The sequence below is a fragment of the Vicugna pacos genome, chromosome 19, assembly GCF_048564905.1.
Source record: "Vicugna pacos chromosome 19, VicPac4, whole genome shotgun sequence".
In the NCBI taxonomy this organism is placed as follows: Eukaryota; Metazoa; Chordata; class Mammalia; order Artiodactyla; family Camelidae; genus Vicugna; species Vicugna pacos.
The window spans coordinates 40,334,183-40,354,512 of NC_133005.1; the positions used below are offsets into that span (position 1 = coordinate 40,334,183).

The window sequence follows — 20,330 nt, forward strand, 5'->3', positions numbered from 1 at the left end:
TTCTTGAAATATTAACATGTGGTGAGTTTTTTTTGAAGCGGGAAGGAGGATATCTAATTATATGACAAGGTTGTCTTTTTCTTATGAGAATAATTTGAAGATTTTATAAAGAAACAGTATGTATAGTAGTAGAGAAAACAAGAAATAACATTTAAGGGATTATAAAAAAATGGATATATGTAATAGATTTTTACCAACTATGTAATGCATATACATAAAAATGCATGCACATAAAAACACCTATGACAATAAAAACTCACTCATATGTTCTTAATACCCACCAATTCTCACTTCTTCTCCTCATTGCATTTATATACAGTTATGTACATCTTTTTTTCCCCTACCTCCTATGATATCATACTATACATGCTTAAGTAAGTGGTTTATTTTGTGATTTATTTCTAGTTAAAAGTATTTGTTACATTAGGCTCAAGAAACTTCTGCTTTTAGTTTTTGCCTTTAGGATTTAATTGTGTGTGTGTGTATGTGTGTTTTCTTAAATTAACAAAATATATGTATTACACTTAGGAAATAATTTTTTTTTATCAACTTGGACTGTCAAAAACAAACAGGTGTTCATTCATTCATGTATTCTTTCATTTATTTATGGGCAAATGATGCGCGGTTGGTCCCTGCTCTTTCTAGGAAGAGTCCTCATGCAAAACTCATCACATTTACTGCCAACTATATTTTGCCCTTTTTTTGCCTCTAAGGCAGAAATTTCCTGGCTCTACCACTGAGTTAACTGTGTGGCTTTGAGAAAGTTAGTTACCTTCTTTGTGATTCTATTTCCTCACTTGTAACACGGTAATAAAATAGCGCTACCTTGTATAGTTGCTATTAACATAAAATAAGATAAAAATCTGTACAATGCTTAGAACAGTGGCTGCCAAGTATTAAATGCTCCATAAAAGACAGCTCTTCCTTTCTTTTTCTCCCCTCTACCATTTATTTGAGTTGTGTTTCCTGTAATCAACATTTGGTTAAACCTCTTTTTAAGAATTATAACCTACGATCTTTTGTCTTTTAATAAGGCTGTTTATTTTCATTAGTCACAAGTTATTTGGGCTTACTTTAGCATCTTTGTCTGTACTTTTGTTGTGCATAAATGTTTTTGTGTTTCTCTATTCAAAAATCTCCTGTTCCTGTACAAATCATAACGCCCATACCAAACGTGATTTGAATTCCTTGACTTCTGCACTAAGAAGGTCAGAACATGCCCCAAACAACATGGCTGGTTTTCCCTGGTTCCCGCCACTTGGCTTCCCTCAGTTGTCTTTACATGGATTTTTCTTAGTCTCTTCCACTTGGAGGACTTTGCTTCCATATGCTGCGGCTGCTCACAGTTTGTATCTCTCTTCTATACTCACATATTGACTCTATAATGTATCATTATATTAACTCTATAATGGTAAATTGTCTTGCAAACAGTTGGCTGATTCCTTTACAGCTTCTGTTACAGAATAGATTACTTTCTTTCTTTTATAGTTTTGGTCATTTGAATGGGAATTTGGGTACGGAGCACAGGTAGATGGGTACGCTCACGTTGCCACTCGGAGCTGGAAACACACTGTGGCACAGTTCTTTCAAAAATGCTGTTGCTCCTTGTTCTCTGTTTTTTTTTTTTTTTCCCTTAATGACAGCAAAGCCTGCGTGAGTATTGTGCTTTACATTTTCTCTAGCTAAGAAAATAAGCAATTCCTGTGGTTCACATGATTGTAAGAGAAAGCCAGACCCTTATGTGATCATAGTTCAGCATATACTTTGCATTTGGCATATATCTCGTGAAGCTGTCTGGAAGTCAACACAGGCGTGACTTCAAAAAAGGAGAAAGAAAACAACTTTGATTTCCTTCGATTGAATTTATTCTTTAGAAGTAGAATCTGGTTTATCTTGGTGGTGGGCTCTGTATTCAAAGAAAATGTACTTTAAAATGACCTCCTTTTGCTCCTGCCTCGTGGATGCCGCCCTTCAGCGTGCACTCCTTCAGCAGGGCCCTCTTTTTAATCTCTCCATCAAGGGCCCTGCTGTTCTTCTTTCTTATAAAATAAAATATAGATATATGCTTTTCGAAAGTCTCCGAAAGGAGATGACCTGAGGGAGCATAACGTGATTCTTTTACATCCTCACAGATTGACATGCTCCCCCCAAAATAAATAGTCCTTTGTCTCTGCTTCCCCCTTTCCTCTTTGTTTTCTTTCCAAAACAACACTCTGATCACTTGTCTCCAGGTAACTAGTTTCACTGATGGGGAATGTTCTAATATCACACCCCCAAGTCTTTCAGGATCATTCACTGCAGACGCTCTGATACAGGTAGCTTAGATTCTCACTACGGATTACACCAACACACTTATTTAGCAGGATTAACTTGGGAGGGAGTGTAGCAGAGAAGCTAAGAGAGCGAGTTTTGGACAAAGTTCCCCACATGGTGCCGGGTCTTCCTGGGAAGAATGCTTATTTTATTTACCTGTGCCTTTTGTAATCTCTATGTTATTTGCATGAAGAGGAGGTCAGGTGGCTGAGGCCACCAGGAGTCGGGTGGGTGCCTTCAGGGTTAGTTACATTCTCCACTTCTAGCTGAAATGGAACCGTGTTCTTGGCACACCTAACTTCAGTGGTCCTAACATCATAAGGTCTTACTTGTTCCCTTGGCTGTTTTCCTAAGCATATGTTTGCCTAAATCCACTAGCTTAAAACTTTCTTTTCTTATTAGCTAAATCTGACATGCTGTATCCGAAACTAATCATTCTGCTGGTCTTTTTCCTACCGAGCATCACTGGATCTGTTTCTGTCCCTCTCTTTCTGAATTCTCTGGCTTTTATCTTCCTTTTCGGAATATCTTCATCTTTCCTTTGGGCTTGCTTTCTCCATTAATCCCACCAAGGGTTTAATAATCGTGCATTCACAGACTGACTAGTTGACCTCCTAGAGACAAGCTGAGGGTACGTGACATTATGCACATTGAAAACTGGGTGACCCAGGGCGAGAGAAGAGGCTGCAGATCCTTCTGACTTAGCTTTGGAGCTTCTGGAGTCTCAGTCTTCTTCTGAGATTCTGTTCTAAAGATAATCAAATTAGACTACACGAATAGAGTATCTTTTCTCCTTCCTCACCCCCCATTAGACCACCATGAAAGGACAAGTAAGATGCGGCTTAATTTCAGTATCCTCACAGTCAACCATCACAGCAGGTGAACGAGGAAAGAGTATCTTCTGAATCAACCAAGGGAAAGGGAAGCACAAGCTATTTCAGTGCTAATAAAAGTTGAGGAATTCATGCAATACCCAGATTTCCTCGTTCACAGTAAATACACACACTTCCATTTCTTTGGAAGTGTGTGCAATGAATGCTTGACAATGGGAGCGTAACATTATTGATGCAGATGGTGGGGAGTAATCTATGAACAAAGCAGCTGTAAGACATCCGTAGAGGAACCCATGTGTCCCAACACCTCCACCACCACTTCCTACCCCAGAGCTGGTGGCTAGACTCCTCTGAGGCGTGGACTGAGTTATAATAAAGTCAGAGCCCTCATTATATGGGCTCTTATCAGGCATCTGGCTTTCTTCCAATACTCTCGTCCATGTTGTTTAATTTAATCTGCATAGATTCCCCATGAGGTTGGAGCATGCATGGGCACACAGCATGCAGACATCACAGCTGGGGTGCAAGCTAACAGAGCTGACTCCGTTCTCTGCAGCCCACATTCTTACCCTGTGCTTGGGATGCGTGTCACAAGGAGACAGGCTCCATCTCATCTGAGGTTAACGGGATAGTCTTGGGCCGTATACTTACAAGTGCTGTTACAAAATGAGAGACGGGGAGCAGGACAAGGAGGAAGAAGAGAAGACGGAGAAAGGAGGAGGAGGAGAAGGAAGAAAGACAGCGGGGGATCTACTTGCTATTAAAATAATAATAATAAAATTTCTCACTCTTAAGACTGTGGCTAACCATATCATGACAGTCATTGCTTAAATCTTTTGCCCCAAAGACAAACAAATACATAAGCAAAATGCAGCCCAAGTCAAAAGACTGTGTTGGTATTTTTCCTTTCCTTCTTATTGTTATAACATTTTTAAGGCAGTAATGAATTTATTCTTTAATTAAAAAATCTGCTTTGCTTCCGAACTAACACTCAGGTAAGTGTCAAACGTCCAATGATACACATTAAAATGTGTTTGGAACCTATGTTAAACACTCTATTTGCATTCGACTTTAATCATCATAAAGAGAAAATGCAAATGTTTCCACGCGGTCCAGTTACATAAATAATCATCCATTTCTTCAGTGTGCGTAGAGTTTTCCCCTGAGGAAATTTTATAACTTTGAGAGTAATGTAAGGGTAATTAATTACCAAAAAGAGATTAATACTGCACGCCAAGAATGATAAAGAATGCACAGAGGCCCTACAAATGTAGTCTGCAGGTGGTACAGAGAAGGAAATGTTGTGAAGCAAGCCTATTTAACTCATATTTCAAGCTTAGTTCACAAAAAGCTACTCCTCTTTTTTTTTGATCAATTGTCTCAGTTGAATCTCTATTCCTCCTCCCCCAAAGGGGGGCCTCTGCAGATCTTCCTGGGGAAGGTGGGGTGGGTTTATAGGTTAGATGATATTTATATAAGGGAATTGAAAGAAATTCCGTGAGTGAAAAATAGAGCTGCAAATGTTTATTCCTGCAGTTTGAAGAACTTGTAATCAGTGGAGTTCAGAGCACGCCCTGGGGGATCCGTTTATTCAACACATTATTTGTTTGAGTGCCTCCCTATGTGTGACATGCTGTCCTAAGGACCCCGGGGAGGATAGGTGGGTGAAAACAGAGGCAGTGCCTGGCAGGCAGCAGAGTCACAGGGGAGGGGTGGGTGCTGCCACCCTGGGCCAGACCTGGGTGAGCAGTCGTGTTTGTGTGGGTGAGATGCGGTGCGGGTGCTGATGCTTGGGTTCACAGTGACAGGTCTGGGGGGCTGACCGGAGCATGCAGCGCTGGGGCATGTCTTCCTGTAGTAGCACAGTGGCTGAAGGCCTGTCCCCTGGAAACAGCCTGCCTGGGTTTGATTTGCAGCTTCACCATCCACTTGCTTTGAGATCCTGGTGATCGCTTTGAACTTCAGCGTCTTCATCTGAAACGTGGGCATAAGAATAGGACATATTTCATGGGGTTGTTGTGGGGATTAAAATATGAATGTACGTGCAGCATTGAGAACAATCTGGCAAGCAGTGCTTTGCAGCAGCTGCTTTTACTACCGTCCCAGTGTTACTGCCGGCGTTGCCAGTGCCGCTCGCCTTGTTGCTATTACTGCTGTGGCCGTCGGCCGCCGGTCCCTGCTGTGTGTCCTGCCCATCATGCTTCACTGTGTTGTCTTACACTCTTTGGCCTCCACCTTATTTCAGGGACTTTCAGGTGTATGATGCTTATCTGAGGATAAGCTGGGAAGTGTGCTAAAATGCACATTTGGGGGCGTCAGCTTTGGTTCAGTGGATTCAGCAGGTTGGTCGTGGGGCCCAAGAATTGGTGTTTTTAATAGGTACCTGGGCAGGCTGCACCGTCAGAAACTCCTCCTTTCTTAACGACTATAATCATGAAACCTAGGATTTACGGAGACACAACCATGCTTCAATTTTTACAAAAGTGCTGCTAGGTCAACATCATTGTCCCCATTTAAGGATGGGCAAACTGAGGCTCAGAAAATCCAGGTATCTCATGGTAACAAAGCTGGAAAGTTCCAGATCTACTCTTTTTCTGTCATGCTGTGCTGTGCCCCTCTATGTGAAGCCCTTCTTGGTCCCTTTTAGCCCATGAATCCCTAATGTGAGATCATTCAGCTGAGCCTAAGGGTCTGGGTGGGTTATACTGTGGCCCAGGATCTGGGTTCAGTCCACCTTCAGGCTGGAGAAATACAAGGATTCCCAGCGGAGAAATAAAGCATTTTATTTTAATTTGTTTCTAGCTTTATTGAGATGTAATTGACATATGACTTTGCTGGGCAAACAAAATGAAGAGATGTTCACGATGGTGAGATTTTATGGGAGGGATAATATTGGAGTGGCATTTTGAAAGACAGGAGCATCTCAGACAGAGATACTGAGAAAGGGACTGTTTGAGGGAACAGGATAAAGCCAAGGATGTGGAGAGGATCATGGCCTGTTTGGGGATTGTAAGGAGCTTCTTGTGACAGAGCAAAGGATGGTGCTTGGTGTGACTGGAGGGGTGGGAAGGACTTGGGTAACGACTGGTAAGCCATGCTCAGGGTTTGGTGGGGAGCCATGGGAGAATTTTCAGCACAAGCGGAAATGATTTCTCATTACATGAGTGCCTACAGTGTGCTGGGTAGGTAAGGCTAATGCTAAGGTTCATAAGACCAAAATGACCTTACCAAGAAGTTTTATTTACTCTGTGTGTGTGTGTGTGTGCACGCGTGCGCGCTCCTACACACACGTGTCACATGAGGACCCCCATATTCCACCATACAGCTTTCTTTTACAATTGCCATACCTTTCATATGTCTTTTGAAGTTTTACTACAAAAGAGAGATACAAATGAATGTATCAAAATGAATTCAAAAGTTAACCAAAGATTTGAAGGCAACATTAACTTCCTGCTAATGGTTGAATCTTTTTTTTTTTTTATCATTTTATCCTAAGTAATTCCCCACATGCTTTCCCTTGACAAGGATATCACTGAAAGTCACACGGAGTAAATGCAACTAATATGCTTCTCATTCCCTCCTACTGACAGATTTTTAATATAAGTGTCAGAGCCTGAATCTTCCAAATCCGTTCTACCACCTCTCCAGTCAACTGTCTCCCCTCCAGCACCTTCAAGGCTTGGGAACATCAGCAAAGGGGGGAAAAAAAGTGTAACTTTTGATGTCCAATTAAAACAATTCAGTAACTGTTCACTGAATGTTTCCTGGGTACCAAAGTCCATGCCAGACAATACGGGCTCTGAGATGAATTCAGCGTGGATTGTGTCCAGCCAGTAAGTGCACTGATGGGTGCACGTTCAAGTTGGGTTGGGTACCTACAGTTAGTGTCATATGACCACAGCATGAATTGTAGAATGAATCCGAGGAGATGCAGTGGGCAAATGGTATCAAAAGCTTTGTAATTCATGTTAAAAAGACTGTGGACTTTATTCACTTTATCCTCAAAGCCTTCGAAAAGAAAGGTTTTCAGCGAGGGACTAACACCAGGTGGTCATCTTAGAAAATTCACTTTGATGGATAGTAGGGCTAATACTAGCACACACTGAGAGACTGATACATTTTGGAAGTGTTGCCATTCTTCCAGGGAGACTTCAAAACCTGATGCCTGGATTGGTGATTTGGGAGGAGGGGGAGTAAAGTCATAACTGGATAGCACCCCCTGTTCCCCCTTGGCAGGCAAAGCCTGCACAATGAGCAGCCCAGAGAGGTGGAATGGGGGATGCAGGTAGGAGGCTGTTGCCCTAGCCCTAGACAAGGAGTGATGAAAGCTTGAACCCAGGCAGTGGCAGATAGAGAATGAAGAAGAGACAAATATGATAAAAAAAAAATCAGTGGGACATGGACTTGATGTAAGAAGGAACGCGAGGGACAGAAAACTCCCAAGTTTCTGACTTGATCTCAGGACGTCACATAATAAAGATTTCGATATGAGGTTATTTTGAATTAAAATTCAAAACAGCGCATAGTTTAAAACAAGATGCTTACATGCTGTGTAATGATTATTGGTTTTGATTACAAGAAAATTTTCAATACATTTCGGAATACTGCTAAAATACTCCTCCTCAAACCAAGTGAGAATCAACTTTCTTTGATTTCTATCCCGTCCTGTTGATGTTAAAGGATGCTCTGTCTGGAAGCCACAGATGCATAGTTTCAGCGCAGGCCGTGACAGTTTCCCTAGCTCTTCCTGCCTGAGCTGAACTGCACACAGCAAATGGACAAATCCAGAACAGGCAACATCCCTGTGGCCAAATTTCACACTGATGATGTTAAGTGAGAAAAGAAACTCACCTGTGGGCCGGCTCGTCACCTGAGGATGGGCAGCTGGAGATGAAAAAGCTCCCATGGCAAGGACTCCTTCCTCTTATACACTCGGCCTGCTCGCCTCCCCCAACTCCTGCCGGTAGTTGGCAGTCCTTGGTGTTCCCGGGCTGTGGTTGCATCACCTGATCTCCACCTCTGTCTTCATGTGCTCCCATGTCCAAAATTCACTTTTAGGACACCAGACGCTGGGTGGGAGCTCACGGTATTCCAGTCTGACCTCTTGTTAACTGGATCACATCTGCAAAGACCCTATTTCCAAATAAGGTCACACTCACAGGTTTCAGGGTGGGGGGAAGATCCTATACATCTTTGAGGGACACAATTCAGCTCATAACCCCCGTGAGCGCAAGTGACAAACCAGGCCCGCCCGGCTGGGCATTTATCTACTCCCGACTGCGCCAATGCGTCATCCCAGTTGTTTACTGACAGGGAAACATCTTGAACTACTAAACATTTAAAAAGCACTACATTTTAACCAATCCAAGCATTTAATTTAATAAGATGCCTCAATATGTCACCAGCAAAGCTCATTAACAATTCCCGGGAAATAAAAATAGAATCTGGGTAAGAAAATAAAGTCTATCCTTTTTCTTTTTTTTCCCATTTTCCCTTTGTGCTTAGTGGGGGTGGGGGTAGGGGCTGAGGGGGGGAGGGTAGGGGGTGGGGGGAGGGTAAGGGTAGGGGTGGGGAGTGAGAGTAAGGGTGGGGTTGGGGGGCTGGGCGATGGGGGTTTGGTGGGTGGGGGGGTCATGCAAAGGCCTTGCCCCAGGTCTGTGGACCAGAGGTCCTGCTGCTAAGTGGCTGCGCCGACCCCCTAACGCTGGGGGCCATGCTGTGTGCAAAGCTGCACAGGACACTCTAGCTGGCGCGCGCGGGGGCGGGGGGTGCCGTGTGCACAGAGCGTGCGCGGCCCCAGCGCCGCCCCGCCAGCCCCGCGAGAACTCCGCCCCTCCCCCCAGGAGCCCGCGGGAAGCGGCGCGCCGGCGGCCTGGGGGGGACCTCACGCCTCTCCTTTTTTCCCTTTGCTCCTGAGCCGAGCACAGTCTCGTCTTAGGCTCCAGCGATGCCGACACCCGGCGGGAGGACACTGGCGAAGGCTCCGACATGAAGGGTCAGTAACGAATGGGTGGGTTTCCACAGAAAATGAGCCCCCGTTGCTCAGTGTAGCTCAGCGCCTTTCCTGTCCAGCCCAGATCTCAGACGTTTGCTCCATGATGTTGTTTCTCAGTTTTTTTTAATAAAATGATGGTACCTCTGTGGACAACTACAAAAACAAAATGAAAAAAAAGAAAAAGAAAAGGAGAGCTAATTTCTTGAACAAGAGGTTTTCTGAAGTGTTTCTTCAGAGTGGGCTTTTATTTCCTCAAGGACCAGAGGCCAAACTGACAGAATGGCAAAGAAGCACGTTTACCCTTTCCTTGCGTCATTCCTGACCTCCAGGGAGTGTTGGTCCTTTAGGAAAATGGATTTGCCGTGGACTTGAGGTCTGCGCAGTGTCCGTTTTACCCCGAGAGCCACCTGGATTCTTTAAGGAGAAGCGCGGGTCAGAATTCTCCTCTTCCAGAAGCTGCAGAAGGGAGACCGGAGCAGGAGAAACGGTTTGAGAAGGGCCTCAGAATGAAAATGGAAAACGCTAGGCAGAAGGGGGGGGAGCTCAAGGTCATCCTCGTGTCAAGTCCCTGCACCTGTTTCCATTTTATTTGTGTGACTGTTTGAAGGGGCAGCGCAAGCTGTGCCCAGACTGTGTCAGCCTGACGAGTAGGAACACGAATCCATCCTTGGAAGCAGAGGGAAGGGTCATGCCTGCTCCTGTTTGCTGTTATTGTAGTTGACACTTGCAGCTGACTCGTCGTTTTGGTTTCACCTGGACACAGAACAAAAAATACACAGTGTGATTAAGGACCAGTCTAGCCTCGATCTTTTTAAAATGGCCACTTCTGGATTTTATTGTATTTGTTTCTTCTTACCTCTGTTATTTGTCTCCCACATGGCTCGCCACCATTCAGTGACCCTTGGGTGACTTTTTGTGGAACCCTCATGACTTTCAGTTGACTCTGCCCCAGAAAGCCTTTGCTGTAACCTTTATAGCACCGCGCCTTTGCTGTAAGCGGACGGAAGTGTTGGAGGAGCTCATGGAGCAGGCGTGACCGCCAGTTCATCCTCGAGCTGCACCCAGGCATTGGAGGCTCCTCACCCTTCCTCTGTCCTCGGAATCTACACCCTGCCCACTGTTCCCGCAGCAGAAGCTGTCACTACACGGCTCTGAGATGCTAAGGTGTTGCTGATACCATCTGGACTGACTGTGTGCCAGAACCCTTTTAAGGCCTCTGTATAAACTGTGAAGATCCTGGCGCGTGCATGCAGAGATCTATTCATCTTCCGGATCCCAAGACAAGCCTCGTGTGTAAGTTCCCTTGTTCGCTAAAACCTCCACCTGCTCATCCAGAGCGATCTGCCTCTTTCTTTGGTCTCTCCCTGCCCTCCGCGTTCAGGGGCCAGTTTGCAAACCAACAGGAAGATACCATTCAGGGCATCCTCATTTTCTCAAATTATGATCCATCTGTCTTATTTTAAACTTTAATGTAGCACAACACTGACTTGAAAATGAGGAATGGCATGCAACCACTGACATAAGCCATGGTATGTGGTGTTGTGATGGGGATAGATATATCTTGAGTAAATTGTGTCATTTTTTTAGTTACTGGCTGTTGGAACAAAGGATGTGGAGGAAGCTGTTTTAATTTCTTGCTCCTAGCTTCTTGCATTAAGAATGATGAATCTGAGGGGAAAATCCTGAATGAGTGAGTTACAGTGACGCGTACCTGTCATGAGGTGCAAGTGTGTTCTAGGCTGCTAATACTTCCTACGGCAATACCGTTTGAGTCTCCAATTTATTTAACAATCAAACTTTTTTGTGTGTGGTTACTGTGTGCCAGGTGTGGGCATATTAATATTGGACCAATATTCTACTATTAAGGGCTTAATCCTGTTAATATAACTGCATTGGGATGTCTTATTTTCTTGTTTAGAACAGTAGTTCTTACTGTCACAAAAATTGAGTAATACTTAGGAACTGAGTTGAGAAATAAGTGAAATTAGATTTCTATGTCTGTTTCCATATTACATGGCTCAAGGAATTTTGTAACCGATTTTGGAGAGCAGTTTTGGGATAATTTTTAAAATAGTCTAGTATAAGGACAAGTTGTGGGTGGGTGTGTCTTGGAAGGGAGGTTCTTCAGTGAAGTTGTCATCCTCCAGATGAGCTGAAACCAAGATGGGAACGACCTGCATGTCTTCTGGTCAGAAGAGGCAGGTCATGCTTACTGACTCCAGGGAAGGAAAAGAATCACTAACATTTACAGGAGACTCAAATTAATAGTCCCATGGATATTGGCGTCCAGATTTCAAAAACTGATTGACTAATGAGCTGTTTCTCCTATGGGCGACTCTGTAGAATTGCTCCAGGATGGCCGCAGAAATGTATCTACTTATTTAATAGTGGCTCTTAAGTCTCCCAAGGAACAGTAATAGCCAGGAGGTGAAGCAGTATGGTCCTAATAAAGTAGTACGTTGTGCAGATTATTTACTTCTGTTGTTATACATTAGTGCCAACTCAAGATTTTACTTATAATTACTTCATGGTTGCGATGTCCTGTTTAATGTGCTCTTGAGTGCAGGGGGTGAAATTTCACCAACTCTCTTGGGAACTTGGAGCTCCTGGGTATGCTTTGGAAAGTATTTCCTCCGTATTTATGCATGTTCTTCATGTGTTGTGTGACAGAGGGCAGGCCAAGAGCTGTTTTTCTAGGTCCTTCATCCTGGAGGTGGTCCTGGGAGGGTAGGCAGTATTGATGTCCCTATGGGTCTTCTTAGAAATGTAGAATCTTGGGCCCTCCCCTAAACCTACTGAACCTGAACTTTCATTTTAGCAAGATCTCCAGGTATTTCAAATGCACATCATGTTAAAGTTTAAGAAGCACTTGTGTAGAAAGCATTTGATTTTTTTTTTACATTTTGCCTTTCATTTGCTAATTTTCCAATGCAGTTTTTGACAAAGTAGTAACCCACTCTCAAAAAATTCAGAATAGTTTTTAAAGCAGAAATCATTTAGATTTTTAAATGGGAAAGTGGGGGAGAAAGTGGTTGCATTTGGAACTCAGTGTTGGATAACAGTGATTTTTAAAAACCTGAAATTTATCCATTTTGGTGGTCTAAATACAGTCATGGTCCCAGAGATCATAATTCAGACAGATTACTTTTGAATTTGATTACCTACATTCTGAAGAAATAGACGTGTATTTTTAAATGCATGTATCCACAGCTTCCTTAATGAAAGTTTTACTGCAAAAGCACTTTGTTCCAAATGCATCCTTAAGTGAAGTTTTGCATTCTTAATTTTCCACTCAAGTAATTTAGAAACCATTAGTTAAAGTGGAACTCTAAGATAAAGCAGGATCCTTGTAAGTTTAGATGGTTTTCTCTGAAGATTGCTCTTATAATTGTCTGAGAAAGATAAATTCTTAATTGCATTTCATTCCATCTGGGTAGCGGATACATATTTGCTTTCCAGATACCTGTCTGGCTAGAGTGGAGGAGGATGGGAGACTGATATGGTAACATCAAGTTAACATATTCCCAAATTCTCCACCCGTCCAGCTGGCACCTGTGAATCTCTCTCCTCATTCACCAGGACAAAAGCATTTCCCCTTGTCTGTCTGCACCTCCCTTCTCAAGTAGTCAAGTCAAAGATGTTCTGTTCCTCTGTTGTTCCTACTCCTCGTATAGTTTACTGCGTAGCTAGACAAAAGAACGGCAGTTGCTTTAGAAGGTTAGAGATTTTTGTTGTCACCTTCTGAAATTGGCAATCATGGATGGTTTCGGCAGTAAAGACAGAAGTAGGTGCCCTTTAGTTATTTCTCGTCTCAAAAGTGTGGTTCTGCCTCTGGCTCTTTTTAAATCTCATTACAAAATCTTTTTCTCTTGTGCCTGAATGGTTTGATTTTTCTTTCAAGTTAGAGGTCTTCTAGAGAAAGGCTTTGAAGTACAATCAGATCCAAATTTCAAAAGTAAAGAGATGCGTTTTACTGATCTCAAGAAAGGAATTGCGTTTGCAAATACTAATATTTGCCTAGTGCCCTTTACAAAACGAAGGATTCGCCCACATAGATTAGTTTAAATGTATGTTTTGCAGTTGTAATTTAATATTGAGAAAATACCTCCTAACATATAGATTCTGTGTAAGCATCTCATATTAGCATTTGACTTCTTTTTTCTCTTTTTCACCAAGTACATAAAAAAGTTAAGACAGTTGAGTTAGGAATGTTGCCATAGTTTCTAGTTCTAGATTTTAAAAAAATTGCTAGCCTATGTGATATTTCTGAGTGTATTTAATATATTTTAATACTAGACCATTACAGCAAATAAAATTCAGAGACTTTCAAAAATACAGTTGAGGGGAGGGTTTGTACTATGAGCAGTTTTTTTCTGATAAATTTGTGCTATTTTGGGAAGGGAAATTGACCTTAGAAGAATCTACTTAAAAATCTCCAGGCCAAAGTATTCTTAACTTTTGGGGGATTTGGGACAGACTGAGTTCCTATATGTAGGTATGAGTGTATTTTTTTTTTTTTTTCTGGGCAAAAGGCCTATACTTTCATTGGATTGCTAAGGGCTCTATGTTAAAGGAAAAAAAAAAGATTTACTACTTGAATCATTCACAACTCATAAATCTCTACTCCCCGTTTACTTTAAAATATTTTGCATGATTTCCACATGGTTTTCCATTTCCTGATTTCATTGTCTGCTCCATCCAGGGCAACACCTGTTTGAGGTAGAGGTATACAAATTTGTGCTTGTAAGAGAAGAGAAACAATTTTTCTTCATGGGTTTTGTAAACCACACTGGTTACTATGAACTTTATATTGCCTATGTCTATGCATATGTGTATATATAGATTTATTTAAAATCGATTTGCATTAGATACTACATATATGCATATATAAAATAGACACATAAATACATGTATGTATATAGATACATGTGTTTACATAGATGCCTTTGTGTATTTAAGTATTACGTGTATATTTGTATGCATGTTTATATATGTAAATGTATGCATTGTGAATATTCATACTTACCTATATATGCAAATATGTGTATCTATACATGCGTTTATAACTGTATATGTGTATATGTATCTATGCATGTGTGTTATAGATATTCATGTATATGTGCATTCATGCATGTGCAAATGTGTATGTATGTTTGTGTGCACATATGCACATATGTGTGTGTGTATATATATATAGGTGTTTATATATGCAGTATGGATTTGTATATTTCTGTATTCATGTATGAGTATGTGCTTATTACTCTGTCTCAAGCAGAGTATGCTTCAGGGACTTAAGTAGATGAGCTATAATACCACTTTCAGAGGAAGAAGCGGCTTCCTTCTTTGCAAGACTTAAAAGAGAGCCAGGTGGAGGCAGCTTTGGCAGATTCTGCCAGGTAGCTTCTGGCTTCTCTAAGATGGAAGTTTCTTAGGTGACTCTTCCATCAGTAACTTCCCTGTCAGGTGGGTAGAGGTCAAATGACATTTTCCTCCGTGCTTTGAATCATTAATGTCCAGACTGTTCTCATTGTGCTAAGTAGTAGGTAGAGGCTGGTGTTCAATTATGGATGTCCCGTCTTGCTTTGGCCGAGACCTGCTGAGGGTAGGAAAGAACAGGATTGGCGATGGTTTCAGTTACTTGATTAATTTTTCTTGCTAAAGCATGATGTTCTATTTTCCTTGTCCAGACAATCTCATTACTCAGAAACTTTGAGGAAACAGGTTTTTAGGCAGCTGTGAAATGTGCTTTTTCTTTCATGGAGAGCAGGAAGGAAGAGCAGTTAAAGTCCTCTTTCCCCAGTTGGCTCATGGATGCTGATAAAAGAGATTGGTCAGTTTTCTACACTGCTTTTTCTAATGCTTAATAATTTTTTTCTAATTCTTATTGTTTTTTACACTTGAAAACAAATGTTTTCTTTTTAACTTCACACATTGAGTATACAGTGAGTGATTTCCCGGTGGCTCAACGAATAGGTCTCTACTCAACCACTAAACTGGGAATGATTTTGTTTAATTGCGTAATAAGTTATTCATGACATTTTTAACAAACCCTCTGTAGTCTGGCTAGCAATACTTTTCCTTTTCTAGCGTGTTAGTTTTTGGCAGTGTTGCAATTATTTTTTTCTGTATAGTTCATCATAGATAGACAATGTTTTAAAGCTATCTAATCTCCCTTAGACCATAGTAAAACTTATATATTTGTATTTCCAAAGAAAGTCCTTCAATCAGTCTTTATTGTTTCAAGCAATAAAACTTGAGGAGTGGAGAACTGAGTCAGGAAGGGATATCTCAAATGTCTAGATAATGGTTTTACTGTTTCATTAGTTAAAAAAATAATTATTAAAGGCTTTAAATAATTACAGACTTCAAGGATACAATGAGTAAAAGTACATTTGGGTTTTGAAGATAATCTAAAAAGTTAAAAAAAAAACCATAGCTTCTTGTATGTTGTGCTTTTAGACAGGATGGGCATTTACTTTTATGATATTATTGAGTATGTTTAAGCTGATAAGAATTTTTACAGTGATTCTGAAAAATGGGGTGTAGGTTATTCATATCATTAAAGAAATAATGATAATGTTTAAAATTGTAAGAATCAGTTACCCATTGCAAACTTCTTCTCTTGACCCCCAGTTGTGTTGCTAACAGCACCAGTATCCTTGTTTCCCTAGTCACCATGACGTAGTCTGACCTTCTCCAAGCCTATAGCTTCACCTTTGGTGTGTTGAATTCTTTGCCCATGAGGTTAGTTTTGAATTCCATGTCACTTTGCCAATTGTAGCCTCCTCCTTCCTATCTACACTCGATGCTTCTCTGGATTCTCCTTTCTTTACCAACCCCCTGTAAACTGCCTTGTTGAAAATCTTCGTAATGTTCAAACCATCATCGGGCCACTCCCACAGAGATCAATTATAATTGGTGCCATGAAGCCATCTGTAATGAACTGAATTTGACAAACATTCATCAGCTGAGCGCCTGTCATGTGCCAGGTGCTGTGCTGCAATTTGGGGGATCCTTGACTATGGAAAGCTCTTAGTCTAAAGAGGTTTTGTTAAAAGGCCACTATAATATTGTAATAGAGCATATTAAAGGCTGTAAGAAGAGGAAGGAAAAAGAGCTGTGTCACATTAGGGGGAAGTGCCCACCAACTCAGTTGGCTGCAATCAGGGGACGTTTCACAGAATCAGTAACAGCAGGGATGACCTTGAAGATGAGCAACAATACAGACACTCCTTTGCCTGCCATTCAAAGTTTTTCCTAGAACTGACTTCGTCCTTCTTCTTGCCATTTTCTATCAGTGATAGGAATCATAAAGACTATAGGACTATTTTTTTAATAATTAATACATTTAATAATCATAGAGACTATGTGACTACAAAAATTGATAGAACTGTTCTGAAATGGTTACAGATTATTCAGCCATTCCTAGGCCAAGATTTCTCCAGGCTTTGTCTGATTTAATCCTAACAAGTCCATTTTTGAGATGAACAAATAGAGGCACAGAAGAGTTAAGTACCTCTCAGGGCCACTCCAGCTAGTCAGTTGTGGAGCTAAGCCTCAGCCCAGTTTTTTGAGACTTGTAAGCCCTGCTTGGACCAGCATCCTCTGCTGAACTTCGCTCCTGCCCTGTGCTCCGGGCGAGTGACTGTGGCCCGGGCTCTGCTGATCTTGAGTGGCCACGTGGTCTTGTACACAGAAAAGGAGCTTGGGAGTCAGAAAACACGAGGTTGGATTAGTTGCACAGGGTACTATTAACACCTTTAGGTGTTTCACCTAAGCCTTCTGAATCTGTTTCTGCATTTGTGAAATAATACGAATAGGAATACTTGCCTCTTGAAGTCATTGTAAAGATCAAATGAGATAATGTCTAAAGAATAAACCCTATAAAATATTCAACTTAGGTTCTTGTTGCTGTTTTTACTGGTACTACTTACTACTGTGACCATAAAACATGAGCTAGTAACAGTCACTGAAGAAGATTGAAACTGTTATCCACAAATAATTAAGGACTTTTAGCTCCTAGAAGTTATTTTATTGAGTCATTCCAGACCAGCAGCTATTCAAGGACAGCTGTGCTTTTCTCATAAACATTTGGCCACCAGATGTTGCCTATCTTACGCGTGTAAAGATTCTTTTTTTTTTTCCAGACAGGTGGATTTGTGGGTGTTGCTTGTATTTTTTGTTGAAAAATTAAAGCCTATGTAGGAATAAGTGGTACAGGTCGTCTCCATCTCATTAATATAACCCTCGGTGCGTATTTGAATGAAAGGATATATCAAGAACTGATATTCTAATCAATCAAGCTATCAGCAACTTACAAAAAAGTAACTGTGGGTATCAACGTGATGAGATTTAAAGGCGCTGAGAAATGTTTTCTCCAGCCACAGAGTGATCGGATCACGTCACTGCGCAGGAGACAAATTGCTAATACCCTCATTGCAACCTAAGCGTTTCACGTTACAGCGTAGGAAGGGTGGTTCCTCTGACCTTTAGGAGATTTCGTAGATGGTCAGTTTGATTTCTGGTTGCAGTGAATCTTTATGGAATCTTCCAGGGTGCCTAGGGAACTGATTTCCTCAGAGATACTAGATCTGAAATGATGAGAAATATCCAAATAAGTGCATTTTTAAGCAAAACTGAGCTGGATGTGTAAATTATATGCCGAAGTGCATGGGAGCAGATAGGGAGTCAGGACACAGAGGAAAAACGAAGCCATGGTTTAATTTCTTCCAGTTCTCCTCAGAGTCCTTGATAAGAGATGTTTGATAACTACTCAAAATCATTTTATCCAGCTCTTCAGGGCAACTGATTTATGATAAGACAGAAAGAGGACCTTCCTTTTAATTTCTCCTGACTTAATCGATTAAATATGTTAATTACTCTACTTAAATTTTTGTTGCGGTGTTGTGTGTTTGTGAAGGTGGATCGTTGGGGCAATTGATGAAACATAGCATCCTGCTAAACGAGGATAATGAATATTGACATTCTTGGCTTTTACAGCCAAGAGAAATCACAGTTCCTAGTCTCCACTTCCGTGGGGCTTGCTCACTAAATAAGGTCCCCAATCATCTGCGCCACAGGGATGAACTCGCACACGGAGTGAATAAAATTTAAAACTTGAGGCTCTGTAAAGAGCGAATATTGAGGTTAGTTGTTTGACTCCCCAAGACTGAGGACGCCAGGGCGAGGCTGGGCCTGGGAGTCGGGAGATGTAAGCTGGGCCGACTCAGGAGTCATTACCTCCAGATCCCTCCCCACTGCTGTGTCGGCTGCATTAGAGTCAAGGAACATTACCGAACTAAATGTGGCCAGAGCTCCTGATAAAGATTCTAATTGAAAGAGGAACTTTTCCAGCACCTTTTCACTCTCCTCTATACCTCCCCCCAACCTTTATCTCAGTTTGACAGAGAAAACAAAACAGAACAAAGAAAACCATCGAGGCCTGAAAAGGGTGGCGGCAGAAAGAGGAAACTGTTCACCCTTTTTTTTTCCTTTGCCTCTTATGTAAACATTGTCTTTTGCTAAATCACATCTTTAGAAATTGAGAAGGAAAAAAATCCTTTAAAACACTTAAAAAATAAAATGACACTTTGCCAAGGAATATTATAAGTTTCAATCTCCAGGCTTTGATGGTTTCTAATGGGTCATTTTTCTAGAAAGATCTTTAAACAACTCCTCTCTAAGAAGCTGTCCCTCCTTGACGGTGCTGGTTCACCCATCCACGGTCACTTGTCATGTCTTGTTTCCAGTGTTCACGTGTAAAATGATAGCACGTGTTTTCCTTCTTACAGCTCTCATCTCACAAGATTTCCTCCTTGTGATGGGGTTCTGCCTAGCCATAGCACCTTCTAGGATCTAATAGAATTGTGGAACTAAAGAGCCAGGATATCACCTTTTCCAACCCTCATCTATTCTAGGTAGGGAAACTGAAGTTCATGCTTCAGGTGATTTCCCTGAACTTACTTTTAGCTTCTGAGTGGTTGTGCCAAGTTAAGAGCTCAGGTTGGCTGCCATGCTCTTGGCTACCCCAGAGCGGATAGGCTCTTTTTCTAAATTCGGAAAATTAAAAAAGCCATCCCTTAACAGACTTCTGTAGTTCTGGTTCATGTTGTGGACATAGTGGGCCGGTCGGTGACACGGTGATGCAGCGGTGACTCAGGTTACGCGCAGGTTGGTAAGAGAATTTACCAGAGACAAAGGAGGAGGATAGTTTATTAGGGGTGTGCTGCATAGACCGCGGCGGGCCACACAGAGGAGAGGTGCCTGCGTGAGCACCCAGGGCCGGCTGTTGGGTCTTTTATAAGGTCGGGTGACAAGGGGCCTGATCGGCTTGTGCACAAGTCTCTGATTGGATGTAGGTGAGGTGAGAGGTTTAGGGTCTGTGAAGGACGGAGGGGTCTACACTCTGGTAAGGTGGGCTGAAACAAGCCCGCCTGAGCTATTGTGAGATTAGACATTCCCTGGGGCTGTTTGTTAGTTAGGGCAAACACGCCGAGTAACGAATGTGCTTCGTCTGTTGAGGGATCACGGGCAGACATCTGAGAGCCCAGAGATGGGGGTCATTGGACTTTGAAGGACGTCAATGGCCCCACAGTTCACAAATGTCTACTTTTCCTCAATAGGTTTGAAAACCTTCCCTTTATGAAACACTGCAGCATATTAAGCCTTTTGCATTTTCTTCTTGATGTCTTGCCTTCCTGCTGCATTCACTAGGAAGTGTACTTTTTTTCCAATAGGAAATGCAGCCATTTTATCCATGATTTCCCTTTTTCTACCTGGGAAGAGGACTTGGCGTTTGAAATAATGTTCTAAGTCAAGTCACCCTTGTTGTGGGAGAATCCCCTCCCGGCAACCACGGCCACCTTTAAGGAGTAAAAGATGGTGAACTTATTACTGGCTCTGCAAGCCAGTTGTGGTCAACTGAACAGACGCTCCTGAGTTACTGAGGGTGAGATGGCTGCCCATCAACACGGGATCTTAAAATTTCGGTGGAGATAGTTTTGTCGAACTCTTTCCTGTGGCTGACAAAGAATCAGTGGTTGTATTTGTCAGGGCTTCCTACTGGTTGCAGATAACAGAAACCTACATCTGAGTCTATATCTACATCAGACTGGCTGCAACTGAAAAAAGGGAATTTAAGTAATCTACTGGCTCATCTAAGTCCAGGTGACAGATTGATAGATTCAGGG

General features: G+C 41.9%; 1 long non-coding RNA gene across 1 annotated transcript in view; it reads left to right on the forward strand.

Moving 5' to 3' along the window:
• The first annotated feature begins 9,003 nt into the window (after nt 1–9,003).
• Nucleotides 9,004–20,330, forward strand: part of LOC140687321 (uncharacterized) — a 285,533-nt gene continuing 274,206 nt past the window's right edge. The window contains exon 1 of the long non-coding RNA XR_012061525.1: nt 9,004–10,434. This is a non-coding gene — a long non-coding RNA (uncharacterized lncRNA). The remainder of the gene's footprint in view (nt 10,435–20,330) is intronic.